Here is a 22047-nt window from a genome sequence, read left to right as displayed (position 1 = left end):
TATTTCATCTAATATTGTACCATGAGAACATTGTCAAGTCATTAAAATGGTCTAAAACATTATTTTAACATCTGCATTATAGCCCATTAAATAGATTTACAATAATTTACTCAATTAGTCCCTTATTATTAGACATTTAAGTTCTGTCCAATTTTTTACTTTAATTTTTTTAAGTGTCACAGTGAACATTTTTGTACATAAACCTCTTTCCTCATCTCTGATTATTTCCTTAGAAGTGAAATTACTGAATCAACAATGAGAAAAACAGAAATATTTAATGAGCCAAAAGCAGTGGAATTGTTATATGAACTTTAAAAACCCTTGCATAATTGTTATAGATTTTTTAAACACTACATTAAAAACATCTTTCTTAAGATGTTCTTCACCCTGGGGCAAGTCACATCTGCCAACTTTTAGGCAAAATAGCTAGACTGCAATTGGAAAGGAATGCTTATTTAGACTATGACTTCTGCATTGAGAGATTACTGCAAATAGCATCATTAAATGATTTGCCCTGGAGCATTCCTCACTTTTCCTTTCTCATAGATTATCCCCAGGAATCATCACTGACGTGTTCACATTTAGTGGCAGAGCTAAGAAAGGAACCGTGGATTTCTTCCTGACTCCCAGAGCCATATACACCATAGTATCACTGAATTGGAATAGATGAGTAAGCACTTAACTCTTTTACTATCTTGACTGGTCATTGACATTTAAAAATGAGTCAATGCAATAGACATTTCACTGTCAGACAAAGAGTTTCCAGGGATCTTGAATAAAAATAGTATTCAAGACTATTCTAGACTATGCGTGACTTTCTAAAAGGAAAAATAAGTCATTGATGGAACCAAAATCTATGATTTCGTCAAATATAAGGAAAAGAAAGAACTCGGTCCTTATTTGGATTATAGGATAGAAGGTCAATTCAAATTATTTGATGCTTGAATATAAAAGAAAGAAAACCATGTTTCTTAGGTAACTTTTGTCTGTATAAGCAGTCTCATATGATTTGCCTATTTTTAGTTGGTGTGGTAAGTCTCCATTGTCTCTGTCATGGGTTAGTGTCCCTACCCCATTGATATGGGCTCAGCAATGTGACGAGTTTTGGGCAATGGAATATGAGAAAATGTGACCAAGTGTGGGTTTAAACTTAGGGCCTATGATGTAAGAGGCACCTTGTGTTTCTAATCACCTTTCTTGTCCTACCATTATCATCATGAAAGGACATGCCTCAGGCAATGCACATAGAATATACCTAACCCAATTTACAGCTTGAAACAGAGACATCTTAGCTAACCCACAGACTCATAAGCAAAACAATAAACAGATACATTTATATAATAAAAATATTTAATTCATTAATATCGTTGTAAGCGAACAAGAATCTGAGGCTGTTTGTCACACAGCACTGATGCCACAACAACTGACTGATACATATAACTGACATTTTTGGATCTGCTCACATACTGTGCTTTCGTCCCATCCTCAAAAATGGCTCATTAACGCTACACAGAGAACTGATCATGACTTTGTAAATTATAAATCACATTATAATTGACAGACTATTTTATAAGCTGTTGTTTCATTTCTACTCATGTATTGCTTAACAATAGGGATATGTGGCTCAGCACCCATAGCTCAGTGGTCACAGCACCAGCTACATACACCGAGGCTGGTGGGTTCAAGCCTCACCCCAGCCTGCTTAACAACAATGACAACTGCAATAAAAAAAAAAAAATAGTAGTGGGTGCCTGTAGTCCCAGCTACTTCGGAGGCTGAGGCAAGTGAATACTTAAGCCCAAGAGCTTGAGGTTGCGGTGAGCTGTGATGCCACAGCACTCTACGGAGGGTGACAAAGTGAGAATCTGTCTCAATTTAAAAAAAAGAAAATCAATAGGGATATGTTCTGAGAAATGTGTTAGGCAATTTCTTCATTGTGTGAACATCACAGAGTCTACGTACACAAATCGAGGCTATAGGGTATAGCCTATTGCTCTAGACTACAAACCTGTGCAGCATATTATTGTAAGGAATAGTGTGGACAATTGTAACACAATGGTAAGTATTTGTGTATCTAAGCATTGGAAAGGTACAGTAAAAATAGTTTTACAGTTAACTTTTTTTAATAAGTACCCTCTAGGAGAAACAGTAGATAGTATAGTATAGTAAATACATAAACCAGTAACATCAGTATTTATTATCATCAAGTATTACCTACTTTACATCTGTGGTTCCAAACCCCTGGGACACAAACCAATAGTATAGTCTGTGTGCTGTTAGGAGCTGGGCCACACAGCAGGAGGTGAGCAGAGGGCAAACAAGCAAAGCTTCATCTGTATTTATAGCTGCTCCCCATCACTCGCACCACTGTCTGAGCTCTGCCTCCTGTCAGATCAGTGGCAGCATTAGGTTCTTATAGGAGCACGAACCCTAACACAAACTGCTGTGCAAGGGATCCAGGTTGCACGCTCCTTACGAGGACCTAATGCCTGTGATGTGAGGTGGAGTTGAGGTGGCTAGGCTAGCACCAGGGAGCAGCTGCAAACATAGGAAGGGACAGTCTACTTACCAGAAGACAAGTTCAGGGCTCCCACTGATTCTGCATTATGGTGGGTTGTATAATTATTTCATTATACATGGTGTCCATAAATTTTGTGTACGATTTACTATGGTAAACTATCTTAAATTGCACATGGACTTTATGTCCATGCTTTATATTATAGTGTAATAATAATACAATAAATGTAATGTGCTTGAATCATCTCAAAACCACTTTCTGCCCCCTGCATCCATGAAAAAATTGTCTTCAATGAAACCAGTTCCTGGTGCCAAAAAGGTTGGGGACTATTGCTGTACATAATTGTATGTGCTATTTGTAATAGCACACCACCCAGCATCTCCACAAACATGTGACTAATGCATCACACTACAATGTTACCCTGCCTATGTATGATGTCCCCAGGTGATAGGAATTTCTTAACTCCATTATAGTCTTAAGGGATCACCATTATATATACAGTCTGTCATTGGCCAAAATGTGAGGTGGCACTTGACTATAATTCTCACAACAGAAAATGTAGTCCAGAGACACAGTATGACTTGTATAAGGTCACACATTGACCACAAGTTAGGACTGGGGCTTGAATTCAAGTGAAATCAATTAATAAGACAACCCCTTATATACACACACACACATACAGAACTACAAAGAACATCAATACAAATGGTCCATTGAAATTTAGCTGCTAAAACGTTGACGATAAATTCCCTCTGGAGATTATTGCCAGTTGGAATGGATAACAAGGAGAATCACATCGACGTGGTTAGAGAATTCTATTGGATTTTCACTGGTAGCCATTTGTTCCATTCCTCTGTATTCAGGGAGGAATCTGACATGTCAATGTTATTTGAAAAGCAAAGCTTGCATTTCCTAGGGAAATTCTTCCCCTGTGACACCCTGGGTACAGCTCTGTGGCCACATAAAATGTTGCAGTAAACAACTCAATATATATTTCAAACGTTAATTGCCTTCTCAGACCTTGGAATTTCTCACTGAGCTCACTCACAAGTTTTATTGAGGGCATAAAATTTATTGTGTTGACATACCCTTTAAAGTGCTGAATTCATCAAGGCCAAACCAAGCCTGCGTGACATTATGGAGAGTGAGTCAAGTTTTATTTATTTATTTATTTATTTTGGTATTGGAAGTTTTGTTCTACACATATCTCTTACATCACAACCCAAATTAAGTTGCAAAGTGGAGATGACATACTCACACTTTTTAAAAGGAAAAAACCGACCCTTTCCGGGCCCATTTGCATAGAACTATAATGGAGACACATCATCCATTCCTAAGTCTGGGCCTCAGCAGCCAGACAAGATGCTGAGAATCTGCGTTTGAAATGTCTTAGTCCAGAGTCAGAGGGGCCCCTTGAGATCCTCAGATAAAAGAATTTTGCTTATGAGGCTTTTTGATTCATTTAAAGAGAAGTTCATTTTTATACGATGCTTTAAACTAGTGATTGTTCAAAAGGTTGTCTGTGAGAAGCTTTGCTGGCAACTCACAAGTCAGCATGCCTGGTGAAGAGAATATCTAGTATAAGAGACCCCAAAACATAGGAGATGGCCCGGCCTTCTGTGAAGGTTTTAGCAGAGATAATGGGGGAAGAGAAAGGGACTAGGATGCTTTCAGAATGGCCCAACAATCATAGACTGTACATTGACAACAAATACCATTCAAAGAGTTATAAAAATGCCAGTGAAGAAACAAAGCACAACTGAGAGGTACCCAGCCCCCAGGACAATCACACACCAGTTGCACTTCCTCATTTACTGAAACACAAATATTTATTAAGAACTTTGGAGTCAAAATATTTGGGTTCAAATTCTTGATGTTCAAACATCATGGGCAACTTAACTCTTCTCTGTCTCAGCTTCACATCTATAAGATGATGATATGACAGTATTTTTCTTGTAGGATCTTTGGAAAGATAAAGGAAGTTAGCATGACGCTTGCCCTATGCTGGGCAGCTGTGTGAAATATCTTAATTAGGATGACGATGTGCCAGGCACTAGGAGTAAGAAAAATATTTGCGTTTCTGTGTGGATCTTACATTTTGGCCCCAGAGATGATCCACTAAATGTACGATTATGATCTAGTGTGAAAAGGCCTTAGGTTGGCAATTTAGTCTGATGAAGATCTGCCTGGATGCCATGGTATCTGCCCACTTATCGGTAGGAATGATGACCCAGAGATGAGCACCCCAGTTTGACTCTGTGTGCTAGTTATCTGCTGCTATATAACAAAATTACCTTCACCCCAAAACTTAAAACACAAACATATATTCTCTCAGTGTTTCTATTGGTCAGGAACCTCAGAGCAGCTTGGCTGGGCACCTCTAATTCAAGGTCACTCATGTAGTTAGCTGGTAGTCAGGGCTACAATTTTTAACAGAGCACACCTGAGGGGATCAACATCCAAAGCTACTTAGGTAGATTTTGGCAGGCCACAGGCCTCAGTTCTTGCCATGTGGGTCAGACCTGCCTCATGAGATGGAAGCTAGCTTTCTTTCTTTCTTTCTTTCTTTTTTTTTTTTTGTACTTTATTTATTTTAATTTTATTTTTTTGGCTGGGGCTGGGTTTGAACCCGCCACCTCCGGTATATGGGGTCAGCGCCCTACTCCTTTGAGCCACAGGTGATGCCCTACTTTATTTATTTTTTATTATTATTTCTCATTAAATCATGAATGTGAACATTGATGCATTTATGGGGTTCAGGGTACTGCTTTGATATACAATGTGAAATGCTTACATTGAACTAAGTAACATATCCATCACAATTATACTCATTTCTTAATAGTTTTGAAATGTACCATTGCATCATGCACGTTAGGTAAGATCTCCCCAGATATCCTACCTCCTCCCCTATGCCTCCTCCTCTCCTCTCTTTCCTCTTCCCTTCTACTTTCTGGACTATAGCTATGTTTTGCCATTCATATGAATGTGTAGGTGATTATATATTGATTTCATAATAGTATTGAGTACATTGGATACTTTTTTCCCCCATTCTTGAGATACTTTACTAAGAAGAATATGTTCCAGCAACATCCAGGTAAACATAAAAGATGTGAAGTCTACATCCTTTTTATGGCTGCATAGTATTCCATGGTGTTCATATACCAAAATTTGTTAATCCATTCATGGGCACTTGGGATGTTTACATGTCTTGGCTATTATGAATTGGGCTTCAATAAACATTCTGATGCAAATGTATTTGTTGTAAAATAATTTTTGATCATCTGGGCATATACCTAGTAGAGGAATTACAGAGTCGAACAGTAGGTCTACTTTTAGTTTCTTGAGTGTTCTCCAAACTTCTTTTCCAAAAGGTCATATTAGATTGCATTCTTACCAGCAGTGTAGAAGTGTTCCCTTCTTTGCCCATCCATGCCAGCATCTGTAGTTTTGGGATTTTGTGATGTGGGCTAATCTTACTGGAGTTAGATGATATCTCAAAGTGATTTTGATTTGCATTTCTCTGATGATTAACAGTGATGAGCATTTTTTCATGTGTTTCTAGGCCATGCACCTGTCTTCATCAGAGAAGTTTCTGTTCAACTCTCTTGCCCACATAGAAATGGGGTTATTTGTTCTTTTTTTATTGATTAGTTTGAATTCTCTGTAGATTCTAGTTATCAGACCTTTGTCTGAAACATAACCTGCAAAAATCTCCCATTTGGAAGGTTGTCTATTTGCTTTACTTACTGTGCTCTTGGCTGTGCAAAAGTTTTTTGGTTTATCAGATCCTTGTAATGTATTTTTGGTGTTGCTTCAATTGCCTAGGAGAACCTCCTCATAAAATATTCTCCCAGGCCAATTTCTTCAATTGTTTTCCCTGCATTCTGTTCTAGTATTTTTATAGTTTTATGTCTTAAGTTTAAATCTTTTATCCAGTGAGAATCAATTTTTGTTACTGGTGAAAGGCAGGAGACCAGTTTCAGTCTTCTACAGGTTGCCAGCCAGTTCACCCAGCACCATTTGTTGCTGGCTTTCCCTAGAGTGAATGACATAAGAGAAAGTGAGAGAGAGAGAGAGAAGAGAAGAGAAGAGAAGGGAAGGGAAGGGAAGGGAAGGGAAGGGAAGGGAAGGGAGAAAATAGAAGCCACTTTGAAGTGACAGCTCATCACTTCTGCCATATTTCATTTGAGAGAAGTCAGTCAATACATAAGTCCAGCCCACACTCAGGGCTGCGACGTAACACAGAGCATAAATGTCAGGAGCCACTGGAGCCTTCCTAAATACCATCTGCCATGGTCTGTGGGATTGGTTAAGGCTACTTGGAAGGAATTTGGCAAAAGCACAGGAAGGAAGGAAGGAAGGAAAGAGAGGAAGGAAGAAGAGAAGGAAGAAAGAAATTCTGCTGTCTAATGCCCTTATCACAAACCACCAAGCTCAAATCAAAAACAAGGAGGGAAGTCTGTCAATCCATTAAGCAAGTATCCACTCAAATGCCATTTTTTAAGAGAAGACTTTTTGAACCACCATATTAGTGTTGCCCATGGCTCATTATTCCATTATCTCATTACATTTTCATCATTGAATGGCATAATATGATTTATTTTCCTGTCATTATGTTTTCCCACCCCCTACACTGCAACCTCTGGGAAGTCAGGGATCTTGCCTATCATGAATCTCCAGTGCACAGCAAATGCACTAGAACCTCTCTAAGTCAACCACCCAAGGGACTACAACAAACTGGCCAACATATGCAGGTGATCAATATGAGGGACTTCCACTGAGTACATGTGGTGCATGGCTGATCTATGAAAATTAGGTCAACTTAAGGAGGTGGTCAGTGTAGGGAGATGGTCAACTATGGAGATTGTATTATATTTATCAAGTGATCTCTGTACAACAAGAGGTACATTTGATCTCAGTGTCCTTGAAATGTGGTTAGAAAGACCTGGGAAGAAACAGAACACAGTTAAGAAAAAAATATTTGCCATGATTTTTGTCTTTAATTGCAATCTGGTTAGACAACCAAAGAAGCCAGAGGACTCTCAGTGAAAAGCTCCAAGGGTGTTGTGGATTTGGTAAGGTCTGTTTAAGGGATTATAGGGTGGGAGCACATGATAAATAGGTAAAGTAGAATCAGATTTAGTGACCTTGGAAAGCTAAGCAGGGGACCTGCAGAGAGCTGAAAGCCGATCTCAGTTCATTGCTAGTGGTCTGGCCAGCTGGTACGCCAAGGTTGATTGTCTCTACACCTTGATCAAACAGTTAAACAAAGGCATGGACACTGCCAGGCTTTTTCCATGTGTCTCCAAAAATATTCTCAATAGTTTTGTGAGAGAAATACTGCATCTCTCACAAAACTAGGTATGTGTCCCTTTAGAGGAATTTGCTGCCAATTCATTTTCGCGACATGAATGAACAAACTTGAAGAGAGCCTAGTTCTCTTTACTCTGATTTGGGGTACATACAACAAACTGTCAGTGAGTGATGTGACAGCCTGGGGATTTCCACAATAGCTCAGCTTGGGCCAAGTGCCCATTCCTAAAGCCAAGCCCAAGACATGTGACTGCCCCATTGTCCTTGAGAGAGGTCAAAGTCATATGGTTTAGAAACTGAAAGAAGTTGGTGCCTCAAATTCTGTCTAACAAGGGTACAAGTGAACTTTTCTAGAAATAGAATGTAAATGTTTTGACACAATGACTATGCAAATTACATGAAATCTATGTGAACCAGCTTGATGAAAGTGTTTCAAAATGTATGTGAAAACACTACACTGTACTCCCTGTTTGCATTAGAGTGTAGAGGTATTATTTTAAAAAAAAAAAAAAAAAAAAGAATACAGCTTGTAGCATCACACTACCTGAATTCAAAATATACTACAAAACTTTGGTAACTAAATATACCCATTTCTGTCAATTAAAAAGTAAAGTGAAAAAAAAATTAAAGTTGGAATTGCCTTTGGCCAAAGATGTTGAAGCATTCTAGGAAGACAAAAAGCAGATGTTCACATAACATCCTAATCCCCCCCCCACCCCAAGCAAACTATGTTGCATTTCTAAGTACAGTTCTTGATATCACAGTTCCCTTAAGAGGGATTTTTACACACTTGAATGAAGACTGTGTGGAAGAGTGGAGGTTGTTTTTTTTTTTTTTTTTTTTTGGCTAGGGCTGGGTTTGAATCTGCCACCTCTGGTATATGGGGCCGGTACCCTACTACTTTGAGCCATAGGCGCCATCCAAAGTAGAGATCTTTTAAACTAGAAGCCAGGGAGGGAACCCCAGGGCATGTCTGTATCTACCAAATATTCCATAAAGAGAGGAAAACAGTATTTGCTGTATGTTGCTAAAGAGTAGGATGAGGCATACAGTAGGTGCTCAATAGATGTTTGGTATACATGGCAGAAATCCAAAAAGAAAGAGAACTCTTATAGATCAAAAGAGACCTAAGAACACATATGTACTGACAATCACATTTCCATCTCCCTTGGGAAAATAACTAGAAACTGGCTAGCAGGATTATGTGTAGATGAATGTATTAGTTTCTATTTCTGCTATAACAAATTACCACAAACTTAATGGCTTAGAACAATGCAAATATCTTATAGTTATGGAGGTCAGAAGTTTAGGATATGATTCACTGGGCTAAAATCAAGGCACTGGCAGGCCTACATTTCTTTTGGATGCTCTAGAGAAGGCCCTCTTGCCTTTTCCAACTTCTAAAATTTACCTGCATTCCTTAAAGCCCCTTCATCACCTTCAAAGCCCACAGGGTAGCATCTTCAGATTTCTTTCTCTGACCTTCCTGCCTCCATCTCGTAAGGATCCTTTGTAATTTTACAATGGGCCACACAGACAATCCAAGATAATCTTCCCATCTCAAAATCATTAATTTAATCACATCTGCAACGTCCCTTTCCTATGTAAGATAACATGTTCACAGGTTCCAGGGATTAGCACGTGGACATCTTTGGGCAGAGGCATTCTTCTGCCTACCACAGGGTTTACTTACCACTTTCAGGAACCACCAAATTGATCTTCAGAGTGATTCTACCATTTTACATCCCCACCAACATCTCACCAACGTGAGAGTTTTAGTTACCCCTCATCTTCACCTCTGCTTGCCATGCTCAGTCCTTTTAAATTATAGCCATTTTAGCAGGTGAGCAGTGCTATCTTATTTCTGGTTTTAATTTGCATTTTCCATGAGTAAAGATGCTGTATATCTTTTCATGTGCTTATTTTCCATATGTATATCTCCTTTGAAGAAAGGGCTATTTAAATCTTTTGCCCATTTTTAATTGGTCTGTTTACCTTATTATTGAGAGTTTTCCACATACTCTGGATATACAAAGTAAGTCTTTTAATGGATCTATGCTTTGCAAACATTTTCTTCCAATGTCTTATTTTTTCCTTAACAGCCTCACTTATAAAACTGGGTATAATCCAAACATTCATCAACAGGTGAAGAGATAAACAAATGGTATTTCCAACTAATAGAATGTTATACAACAATGAAAAGGAATAAGCTATTTATAGACCCAACAGTATGGATCGATCTCAAAATAATGATGATTATGGAAAAATCAAGACAAAAATTAGTACATGCTATATGATTCCATTTATATAAAATTCTAGAAAATACAAACTGATCTAATGACAGAAAGCAGATGATGTCTACATAGGGATGAGGGGTGGGGTGAGGTGAGGTGGGGAGGACAGGAGAGAGGGACTGTAGAGGTTATAAGGAAACTTTTAGGATGATGTGTTCATGATCTTGATTGTGTTTATGGTTTCATAGTTATGTACATATGTTAAAACTACCAAACCCACACTCTGAATATGCTGAATGCGTACAACATATTATGTAGCAGTTATACTTCAATAAGCTTGTTATTTAAAAAAATGACTTACTCAGAATGGGAGAAGATACTTGCAGGTTATGTCTCCAACAAAGGCTTAATAACCAGAATCCACAGAGAACTCAAACGTATTAGCAAGAAAAGAACAAGTGATCCCATTTCAGGGTGGGCAAGGGACTTGAAGAGAAATTTCTCTAAAGAAGACAGACACATGGCCTACAGATATATGAAAAAATGCTCACCATCCTTAATCATCAGAGAAATGCAAATCAAAACTACTTTGAGATATCATCTAACTCCAGTAAGATTAGCTCATATCATAAAATCCCAAAACCACAGATGCTGGCGTGGTTGTGGAAAAAAGGGAACACTTCTACACTGCTGGTGGGAATGTAAACTAATATATTCCTTTTGGAAAGACATCTGGAGAACACTTAGAGAACTAAAAATAGACCTGCCATTTGATCCTATAATTCCTCTACTAGGTATATATCCAGAACACCAAAAATCACACTACAACAAAGATATTTGTACCAGAATGTTTATTGCAGCCCAATTCACAATTGCTAGGTCTTGGAAGAAGCCCAAGTGCCCATCCACCCATGAATGGATCAATAAATTGTGGTATATGTACACCATGGAATACTATGCAGCCATTAAGAAAGATGGAGACTTGACCTCCTTCATGTTTACATGGATGGAGCTAGAAAATATTCTCCTTAGCAAAGCATCCCAAGAATGGAAGAAAAAGTATCCAATGTACTCAGCCCTACTATGAAACTAATTTATAGCTTTCACATGAAAGCTATAATGTCGCAACCCCTCAGGCCCCTATGGCCCTGGTCTTGATCATTGCAGGAAGGAACCAGGCATAACTCAGATTAGAAGTACAAGCTTGCAGGAGGCAGGCTAACCTTGTTTGCAGGGTAGCCCCGAGCAACCTCCACACTAGCCTTTTGTTGAGACAGTACAATACAGGTGAGGGGAGTATTCAACAATGACTACGTGCTGAAGGATCAGCGTGGGCTCAGGCTCTTTCTCCGCAAGGAGCACCTGTGGATGAATTCCCTGAGGGTCCACCCCTCAGCTGCAAATCACCTTGCTCAGAGGTCATCTGGCTCTTCGTGTCCTCTACACTATAACCCAATTACAGCCCAAGAATATGGGGAAAGTGGAGAGGGCAGGGGGGAGGTCGTTACAGGGAGGGTGGTTGGTGGGACCACACCTATGGTTCATCCTACAAGGGTACCTGTGAATCTTTCTAAATGTAGAATATAAATGTCTTAACGCAATAAGTAAGAAAATGCCATGAAGGCTATATTAACCAGTTTGATGAAAATATTTCAGATTGTATATAGAACCAGCACACTGTACCCCATGACTGCATTAATGTACACAGCTATGATTTAATTTTTTAAAAAAGGAAAAAAGATGACTTAAGAAACTAAGTGCAATATACAGATCTTATTTTGATCTAAACTGAAAGAAATCAACTGTAAAAGAAAACAAGTCGGGGAAATATGGACACTGGCTGGATAGGAATGATATTAAGGAGTTGCCACTAATTTTTTTAATCATGGCAACATAGTAAAAAATTTCAGTCCTTATCTCTCAGAGAGGTATACTAAAATATTAGCTGGTAGAGTAATGTGATGTCTGAGATTTCCTTTCACATAACCCCAAGCAGGACAGAGGCTGGAAATGGAGCAAGATTGGCCACACACTGCTAATTGTCAGAATGCGTGATGGGCACCTAGAAGCTATTCTAGAGAGAATTCTCTCTAACGTGATGCACGATCCATCCTATAAAGTCAAAATGTTTTCATTTAAAAAAACGATTGTGACATGATTGGTACAAGAAGGCATACTTTGACTCAACACACGATGGATACTTTCTAAAAAACAATGCCTTTCTGAAAATAGAATGAAATCAAAAAAAATGTATAAAAATAATCTGCCTGGCAATTTAGTAAGTGAGTCAGAGAAGAAAAGGAGTTGAGATTTCAGAGATCCCTCAGGTGGATGATCTTTTGCCCACAGGCCAAATCTAGCTTTCCTCCTGCAATTTAAATATTTCTATATTTAAATAGTGGCAACATTTTTCTTTGCATGTTGTAGCCACATTAGATTTTATTTTAGGATTTATAAAGCTTCGTCGGAACACAACCACGTCCGTCCACTCATTTTCCTATTGTCTGTGGCCCCTTTTACATTACAATAGCAGAGTTGAAAAGTTGTCACCAAGACTGTATAACCCACAAAGACTATCTGGTTTGTTACGGAAGATGTCTGCTGGTTCTTGATGTAGAAGATAATCTTTACCCTAGAAGATGTTTTCCTAAGTAGACTAAACTTCAGGAGGGGAAAAGGTGAAAAACCAGGACATGAACGAGTCCAGCTTTCAACTCTGTCTCTCCCACCAACAGGGACCCCATGGATCAGGGAAGAAGGTCACATTTCCTAGAACATACTGAGCTGAGGGTGGGACTCAGGTTTATCCTCCAGGCTCAGGGCTTAGCATCTTCTTGTGGACAACGTTAGAGCCAGTAGATATGTTTTGAGAGCAAGGTACAACCCTCGGCCCGCATCACTGCCTGGGCTGCTCATCTGTGTGTTCACTTGTTTATTGCCTGTCTCCCCCACTAGAAAGTAAACTCCATGGAAACAGGAACTCAGTCTACCCTGTTCACGGCCATCCGGCATCCCTGGCATATGGTATATGGTATAGGTCCTCCACCAATGGCAGGTTGAAAAACTAGTTTTCTTCTTGCACAATGAAAACTATCTTTATTTCCAATCGAGGCTTCTTCACATGTGTCTAAATATAGCACCTGGAAATAGTACAATATGAGTATTGAGGGAATTCTGTCTACCTCGATTTCTGTACAAATCAGAATTCAGTTTCGTTCCCGCTCCAGAAGGCAGCTACTGTTCAGAGTTCTGCTGAATCAGGAGCGTGCCTGTCTCCTTTGTGATGAGGAATGATGTGCTTTAATTTACGCCGTTACCCTGTGCGGGTGACTCACCCTCTCTGTTCTTCACATGTGTACAAATGCAGGAGCCCCACGGGGCGAAAGTTAAATGAAATAATGTGTGTGAGGTGACTGAGGACAGTGTCTGGCATCAAAACAATTGGATCTTTCCTTCTGTTTTCAGTGACACAGTTCTTCTCTACCCTCGGTATGAAAGAGCTTTGGCTTCATATCAGCATTAGTCATGATAGCTAACAGATGGATACAACTCAAGTGTCCCTCAGCAAACACATGTGACATATTCCTACAATGAAATCAGTATTAATCAGTCATAACAGGGAGTGAAATTCTGACACATGCTACAACATAGAAGAACCCCCCAAATATTACGTAAAGTGAAGGAAGTCTGACCCAGAAGACCACAGGTTATATGATTTCATTTATAGGAAACATCTAAAACAGGCAAAAACCGTGGAAACAGAAAAGATGAGAAGAGTGACTGCTTAATGGATTCAGAGTTCCTGTTTGGGATGGTAAAACAATTCGAAATTGCTGGTGGTGAACCATGGCATCGTACAACCTTGCAAATGGACTTCCCGCCGAATTGTGCATTTTAAAAATGGTTGAAGTGGCAAAATTTGTGTTACATGTATTTTATCTCACCAAAAAAACAAAAACCAAAAACAAAGCATCAGAACTGTGAAGTGCTATAGAAATACAAAATGTTGATTCAAGGAATTCAGAATTCCTGGATCAGAATCTTAATTCTGCAAATGGGGTAACCTTGAGCAGCCCTGGATCACCTATAACCCATTTTCCTCCCCTGAAAAGAAGGATGAAAACATAATTTCATCTCCCACCTGTTGTAGGTACAAAAAGAGCCCATTAACATAAGCACTTAGAAGAGTGCCTGCATACAGTAAGCGCTCAGTAAATGCTAGCTAGTAATAAGGCTACTGTTGATAAGTGAGTCTATGCACACATACTCTTAGAACAGGATTTCTCGACCTAGGCACTATTGACATTTGGGGCCAGATAATTTTTGTTGTGGGGCTGCACTGGCATTGTAGGACATTCAGCAGCATCCCTGGTCTCAATCTGCTGGATGCCAGCAGCACACAATCCCTCCCCTAAAGTTGTGACCATCAAAAATGTCTCCAGACACTGCCAAATCCCCCTTGGAAACCCAAAGTGCGCCTAGTTAAAGACCATTGTTTTGGCAACAAACTGTATTTTAAAAGTTGTAAGGGGTATACTTAGTCTTGTTATGGACAATGCAATGCATTCTAATAGCTTCAATTCTATTATATAGCATCCTATTCTTTTCCCTAAAAAAAAAAAAAATATGACAAAACTGAAATACTAGTTATGACCCTTCAGACTGATTTCATGATCCACGTACAGGTTGCTACCTACAAGTTCAAAAATACTGATCTAGACAACGTTGTTTTACCAAGAACCAAAGAAACGTCTGGGTATTGCAGACTGATGTTCAGCCCCTGGCACCAACTCAGCATCCCCATGAGCGTTTCAGGCTGACTCTCACTGTTTCTCCAGCTTCCAAAATGGGCCAAGATGCCACGCAGGGCAGGGGAAGTCTGGATCCCAACCTCAAGATGGACACAGGTTTGGGAGAATAAGGGGAAAAATTCCAAGGGATGGAGTAAGCCTTGAGTTGATTCTACATTAAAAGGTCACTTGTCCCCCCCCCAATTCTCTCTCTTCCTCTCTCTGCTCTTCCCCTTTCCCCCTCTTTTTTATTTATAGCATCTTTCTCCCTCTATTTTTATCTATAGCAAGCCCAGGTTGATAGGGGCTGTGTCTATTTCCCAGAGGCAGCTCCCAGCCTTACCCCTTAGGGGATGTGCCTTAGCCAGCTTCTCAGAAATATAACACTCAGACTTTGCCTCAGAGAGAACAGCCAAACCCAGCCCTGGGTTGGAGTGGGAGTTGTTGGAAGAAGAGCTTTTAGATGCAATCAGTCAATCCATTTTTTATAATCTACTATTAAAGAGATAGGAGGGGGCAGCTAAAAGGACCTTTTCAAAGAGGAGAAATATTTTCTAGTTTAAAATTTAAAAGGCTGAATCATAAAATCCTTTCACAAAACACTCTCTGCATAATGTTTTTTTCTCCCAAAAGTTATTCACCTGAGGTTAATGGTGAATAATAACAGCTGACATTTACTGAGTGCTTGCTAGAGGCACGGCTCAACTCTAAATCCTTTCTGTGATTATTTCATTGTCATAATCGCTTTTAGGAAACAGGGGGTGGTGGACCATACCCATTTCATAGATGGGGATACTGAGGCTCAAAGAGCCTAACGGTCTTGCCTTAAACAGCATGAGTAATTTTCTAGAGTAGCAACACTGGGAGTTAAACCCAAGGGGGTTGAAAGCACACGTGGTAGAAATAAGATGCAGCCAGTTAGCTGCGGCCAACATGACACAGCTGGTCTGGTAGGTTTAGGTTCTACTTGACCTTCACCTCATGCCTCCCATTCTTGTTGTTTTGTAAATTCAGCTCTAATCTAGAGAGTATATCTTGAGTAGTTTAGGGCAATTGATTTAGGAGATTAACTTCTAAATTGGAATGTTGTTTGGGGTCATGGGTTCTACTGATTATTGTTTACTATGGGTCATGGGTTCTGCCGATTATTGTTTAAGATAAGGGTTAACATGATTTTCACTTTGAATTTGAATGAATAAAACTGTAATTTTGGAACTAGAAGAACAGAACAGTCTTGGAGAGGCTACTCTCACTGTTCTCCGGAATCCTGGCCCTCTGACAAAATTTGGTGGACCTATCTCCGTCTCTGCATATTGGCTGACAGTGACAGGCAACTGGACCCTCTTGGTCCAGTAAAGCTAGAGGTAGCATGTGAAAATACAAGATGTCTCGTCCATAGAACACACTTCTATTAAAAAAAATTACTTGTTGTCTATATAAAATTCAACCTTAATTGAGCACATTTTACCCGGCAACCCTAACATTGAGGAATTTAAATGCAGAGTCCTTATTCTAAGCCAATTTTCTGGTGATCCTCAAAGTGTGGTCTTTGGACCAGCAGTGTCACCATCACATGGGAAATTGCCAGAAATCCAGATTCTCAGGATTCACTCTAAACTTACCAAATTGGAAACTCTGTAAGTGGGGCCTGAGCTTAGGAGATTTTACCCCAAAACATGACTGCTTGGTACAAAGAATACTTTGAATTAAAGACCATTTGAGATCTGGAAGCACTGGAAAGGGCATTCCCTCTCTCTGCATAAACCAGAATGAACTGATCAAAAGATCAAAGTGGGTAACTGGCCTCCTTTCCTCTTTCCTGCTATCTCAACATATAGCTGGAAAGAAAAATCAAGAAGGCTATTTAAAACACAATACCTGTCCCTCAGGTTAATTTACAAGTCAGTCTGTTTTCCCCATCCATTTATTCATCCTTCCTGTACCCCGCGTTTCTCCCCACGCCCTTCTAAAAGGCACATATGAAAGTATCTAAGTGTCATGGAGATACTGGGTAATCACTACATAACTGGTAACCAAAGATTTCTCTTGTTAATTTGCCTTAATTGTGAGTTGATCTGTTAGTGAACTTTTAGGAGAAAGAGCAGGTTTCCCCCTATCCCTATAGACCCCACAATCTGGGTTTCAACAAGCCTCTCCGGCTATTCCAATGAATGCTCAAGGTCAGCTCCATTGCAGAGTATCACCCCACCCAGCCTAACATGAATCTTAAGGTTTTCCCATGACACCGTTTCCTTTTTCTCTTTTCTTTTGCGTTTTCTTTTTTTGCAATTTTTGGCTGGGGCTTGGCTTGAACCCGCCACCTCCAGTATATGGGGCCGGCGCCCTACTCCTTTAAACCACAGGCGCCGCCCTCTTTTCTTTTTCTTTACTTAGTCACTAAGTTCTACATACATCAACCCCCACTTCTCAGCAAAATCCCGAACAATACACTCCACTAAAAGCACATCCCCAAGTTTATATCTGGTGTTTTCTCATAGACTTTCATTCATTTATTTATCCATTCATTCATGCAGGCACTCATGCAGTCCACAAAACTCTGTTAAGGGCCTTGAATGGCTAATTGTATACATCAACTTGACCTGGTTAACATCATCCAGATAGCTGGTGAAACATTATCTTGGCGTGTGTCTGCAAGGGTGTTTCTGATTCATTCTGAAGCCAGAAAAGTGGTCTGCCAGGTGGAGTCCGAGAAGCAAAGCTGAATCAGTACAGCTGACCCAGTCTGCTTAGCTCACATTCTTCCCCCAACCCCTGAGATTAGCTAGTTATGGTTTCACCATGACTGTGAGAATGTTTGCCTCAGGAGACTTTGAGGAAGTAGTTGCAGGCAGACAATAGGTGTTGTGATATTAGTAAAGGTTACTTTGATGATATGATGTTTCCTTTGACAATTCCCTTCCCAAGTAAAAATTATCTTTCTGTTGTTTAAACATTTTGCGTTGTTAGAGTGAAGACTACTTTGATGTTGTATTCTTTTAGCTAAAGTCAAAATTTTCTAGGTTTGTTTCCTGGTAATTTCATTATTAAAACTATTAGAATTGTAACTGAGGCAGATCACAGAGACTCTCACTGTTCTCCAGATGTGCTGGACTTCTGACAATAAAGCTTGTTTGGACCTAAGCCCCATGTCTGCATATTGGCTGGGCAGTGACAGGCTGCCGGACCCTCCTCACGGAGTAGCATTTTGACTAAGTGAAGAAGACCTACCCTCGCCAGAGGGGCAGGCATCACCCAATCCATTGAGGGCCTGGATGAAGACAATGAGAGGGTGAATTTGCTCTCTCTCCATCTGATCCTGCTCTCAGACATCAGCACTCCTGGTTCTTGGGTCTTACACCACCTGGACAGACACTTACACCACTGGCTTTCCAGGTTCTCTCCAGCTTACAGGTGGTATATCATGGGATTTCTCATCCTCCACACTCAGGTGAGACAATTTCTCACAATCAGTTTCTTTCTATGTATCTACACATACGTATATGTGTGAGGTATATATGTACCTATATACAATCTTTATTCTATTTTAATCTGTTTTTTAGAGACAGAATATTGCTCTGTCACCCAGACTAGAGTGCAGTGGTATGATCATAACTCACTGTAACCTCAAGTTCAAGCGATCCTCCCATCTCAGCCTCCCTAATAGCTAGAACTACAGGCACATGCCTGTAGTCTCACTACATTGTCCAGGCTTGTCTTGAGCACCAGGCTTCAAGCAATCCTCCTGCCTTGGGCTTCCCAAAGCCACCAGATCAGCCTGTATCTCTATATATTCTATTTCTCTGGAGAAATCTGACTGATACGGTGCCCACTATGGGACAGGCACTGTGCCGTACACTGAGCACAGTTTACTTTATATTAAAGTTGCTTAAATATATCTGTTTCCTGCACTAAGTTAAGAACCTTTAGGAAGATAGGGAGGAAAAATCTTTTTAATGTCTGACTCCTAGTTCCTAGCCAAGGGTCACAAAGTGTTTAATAGAAATGAATGAGGAAAAAAATATGAAAGAGTTCTCACACCTCTCTCATTTTTAATTCAAAGTCCTTCAGGTCTGAGAATGTTGCCTGTCCTTCCCCTTCCCCAAAGGAAAAACATGACAATGGTCTCATTAATTCTCCTGGACGTGTCTGACAACTTGGTTGTCCCTCAGCCCTGATGCTAAGTGAGTTTCTCTGTTTGTGGTTAAGTGGGAAAGAAGGTTATTCAGGTTTTGCTGCCGGGAGCTCACTAGTTTTTCTTCCTGTCACTCAAAACGACCATCTTCACTTCCTGCCCAGTGAACAAGGGCAGAGAATCGGGATGGTTAAGAGATATAATTGAAGATGGCATTTTTACAGCTATAAGACACACACATACACACGCACACACACGCAATGTCCTTAGTCTTGCAATTTGCCAAGGGCCAATCACAAGCCTGTGGTCAAGAAAAAGATTCTAGGAAATGATGTCAAAATCCCTCTCCCAGAGAAAACACATCTGTCAGGGCCGAGGGCAGTCACACGAGCTGGCAAAGCACAGGATAGAACTCACCAACAACCCAGGTTGGGGCCGGCACTGTCGTCTCACAGAGGGACACAACAAGTAAACTGTGAAAGTGTCCTCCAGCCTGGAACACTGCTCACACACCCTACTTTTCAGATCTCGGTTTAAATGTTACTCTCTAAAACCAGGTCATAGCCCACCCTTAGCCCTCACACATTGTCATATTCAGAACTAAAGCTTGCTGTACGAGGGATTATTGTTGCCTGCCGTCCGTCAGGCTGGAATACAAGCACCACCGGGACAGCCAGCCTGTCCCACTTCCTCCCTCGGCATTGCATTCTTTGCCTCTAGCACTATTTGTGGGTCAGTCAATGTTCAATAAATATTTGTTGAAAGAAGTAATTGAATACATCCCCGCTCGGCCACCTGTGAGGGGTGTGACCTGGGGCAAGTTACTCAATTTCTCTCTGGAAGCCTCAGTTTCCTCACCTACCCCATTTTATCCCCTACCTTTTTACCTGGGGATAAAAATAGTACGTTCCTAGTATTGTTGTCTGGGTTGTTGTCTGATACGATGAGATATGTGGGTAAAGGTATACACAGTGACCCGGCACACAGTAGGTACTCCATAAAGGTTAGCTGATGCCACCCTCAGCTACATCTCTCATCCAAGGGCAAATGCAAGGTTATAGAGCACCTGGGACATAGTCAGGGCTCAGTAGTCTATGTCCCATGAACAGAATGCACTTTACATGCATGATCCCCGTTCGTCCTGATAGGTCATCGATAGTCTTATGTTTTCTTCCTACTTTATACAAGACGGAGCAGAGGCTTTCGGAGACTGACACTTGTCCAAATCACACTGAATTTGAGCCCATTTGTTTCAACCATGACACTAGACTGCCACCCAACTTCTTCTTTCTTTTCAGTGTGCTTCTCTAAAAAAATAAAAATAAAGTAAACAAACCAAAACAAGAAGCTTGGCCTCTCTGGTCTCAGAGATACCCCACAGAGCAAGCCTTCCATGAGAACAGTGGGTGAAATTCTTCCAAATCCATTTGCCTTGAGCGCACACATTTGGGAGAACTGTTTACATTCTAAGTGTTCATTTTCACGGCATGACAGTGTAGCTGGGCTCCGCAAGGCTTCCTCCCATGTTTTGAAACCCAATCAATGCCAGAGGGCTGAGAGAAGAGGGAGAGAAGAAAGTCTGATGAGTTCCATCTTTATTTTTAGGCTCAGCTGGCTCTTGATTGAGACAAACTATCTTTCCCGGCCTATTTCCCCAAGCACTTTACCATCTCTTGGTGCCTTAATTTCCCACCACCTTGTTCCTAAGTATCCGACTTTCCTTCCGCAGATGTGAGGTCTGTTCTTTGCACCTGTCAGCAGGAAGTGATGCTTTCTCCATTCCCTGATGTCCCTCAGCTTCTTTCCTCCCCTTTTCTCTTTCTCAGGGTACACTGGAAACATAAATGCTTCCCACCCAGAATGTAATCAAGTCTCCTTACGCTTTGAATCAACACACATTTGAGGATGTGATCATGGCAACCAACTTGCCTAATGGGTCCTAGAGTTTGGGATTGACATTCCCGTGCCGCTATCAAAATTAGTAGCCATTGGCCAAGCAGAAAGTTTTTATCAGAGAAAGCGAAACAAACTCCAACTCCAAGTGGAATCAAGGTTTTTCAATAATGGACACCTAAGTAATTTAACCAATCGCCAGATTCAGCCTAGCTGAGCTTGCTCCTGCCCACCCCGAGCCCCTGCACCTCCCTACATAAGTGAACAGAAATCTTGAAAGGTATGAATGTGGGGCAAGCAAATTAATCTTTAGTTAGAAATTTAACCTGTGGAAGTCAAATGGAGCCTCTCAATTTCTTTCAAACTATACGCTTGTTTCTAGTTCTTTCAACCCGTGTCACGTTGAGTTCTATGCCAGGAATTTAGACTTAAGCTGGTGATGAAAGGGAAACAGTTAAGGAAAAGAAAGAAGCCACTCACTTATCCTATTTGGCAATTTCTAAAATTATCACTCTTATTCTACCGTCCTGCGAGAACGCTTTTCTCACATTATAATTCACCTCTTGGCCTCTGTTCATTTTTACCACGTATATTTTCAGCAGACAAAAAAGTAAGGTTTTTCTCTTAGATCAAAGAAAGCTATCATTTGGGGAATGCAGTGATTGAAGCTCGAATATTATAAAATGCTCAACCCAGGATGATTTGGGCCAGGTGTTCTCAATTGACAATGATGGGGGTTTGCTCATATTTTTACAAATACATCGGCCCTTTTCCTAAGAGAGTAGGAATAGAAAGATGCTAAAACGATTTGTCCAATGAGTCTGGGAAAACCAGCAGAGAAACATTCTCAGGATCACATAGGAAAAAAAGGAGTACAGCCTAACAGCTGAGGAACTGGCCCATGATCAGAATTTAAGACTTAACGTTTCTTAAAATATAAGAGAAACACATGTGGTGGGATATGCCACAGTGCAGTGATTTCAAACATGAGCGTTAGCACCAGGAAACCCCGAGTTGAGTCCAGGCTCTGCCTTTTGCAGGTTTTGCTGGAACAAAGTACTTAACCTCTTTTGGCCTTGGTTTTTCCCCCCTGGGAAATGGGCATACTCATTGTGCTAATTCATAGGATTATTACAAGGATTTAATGAGCTAATGTAGGTAATGTGC

Source organism: Otolemur garnettii, unplaced genomic scaffold (assembly GCF_000181295.1).
Source record: "Otolemur garnettii isolate 467f Iridium unplaced genomic scaffold, OtoGar3 scaffold00044, whole genome shotgun sequence".
Classification (NCBI taxonomy): domain Eukaryota; kingdom Metazoa; phylum Chordata; class Mammalia; order Primates; family Galagidae; genus Otolemur; species Otolemur garnettii.
The sequence above is the reverse complement of the archived record's forward strand: the minus strand, read 5'-3'. Positions refer to the sequence as shown.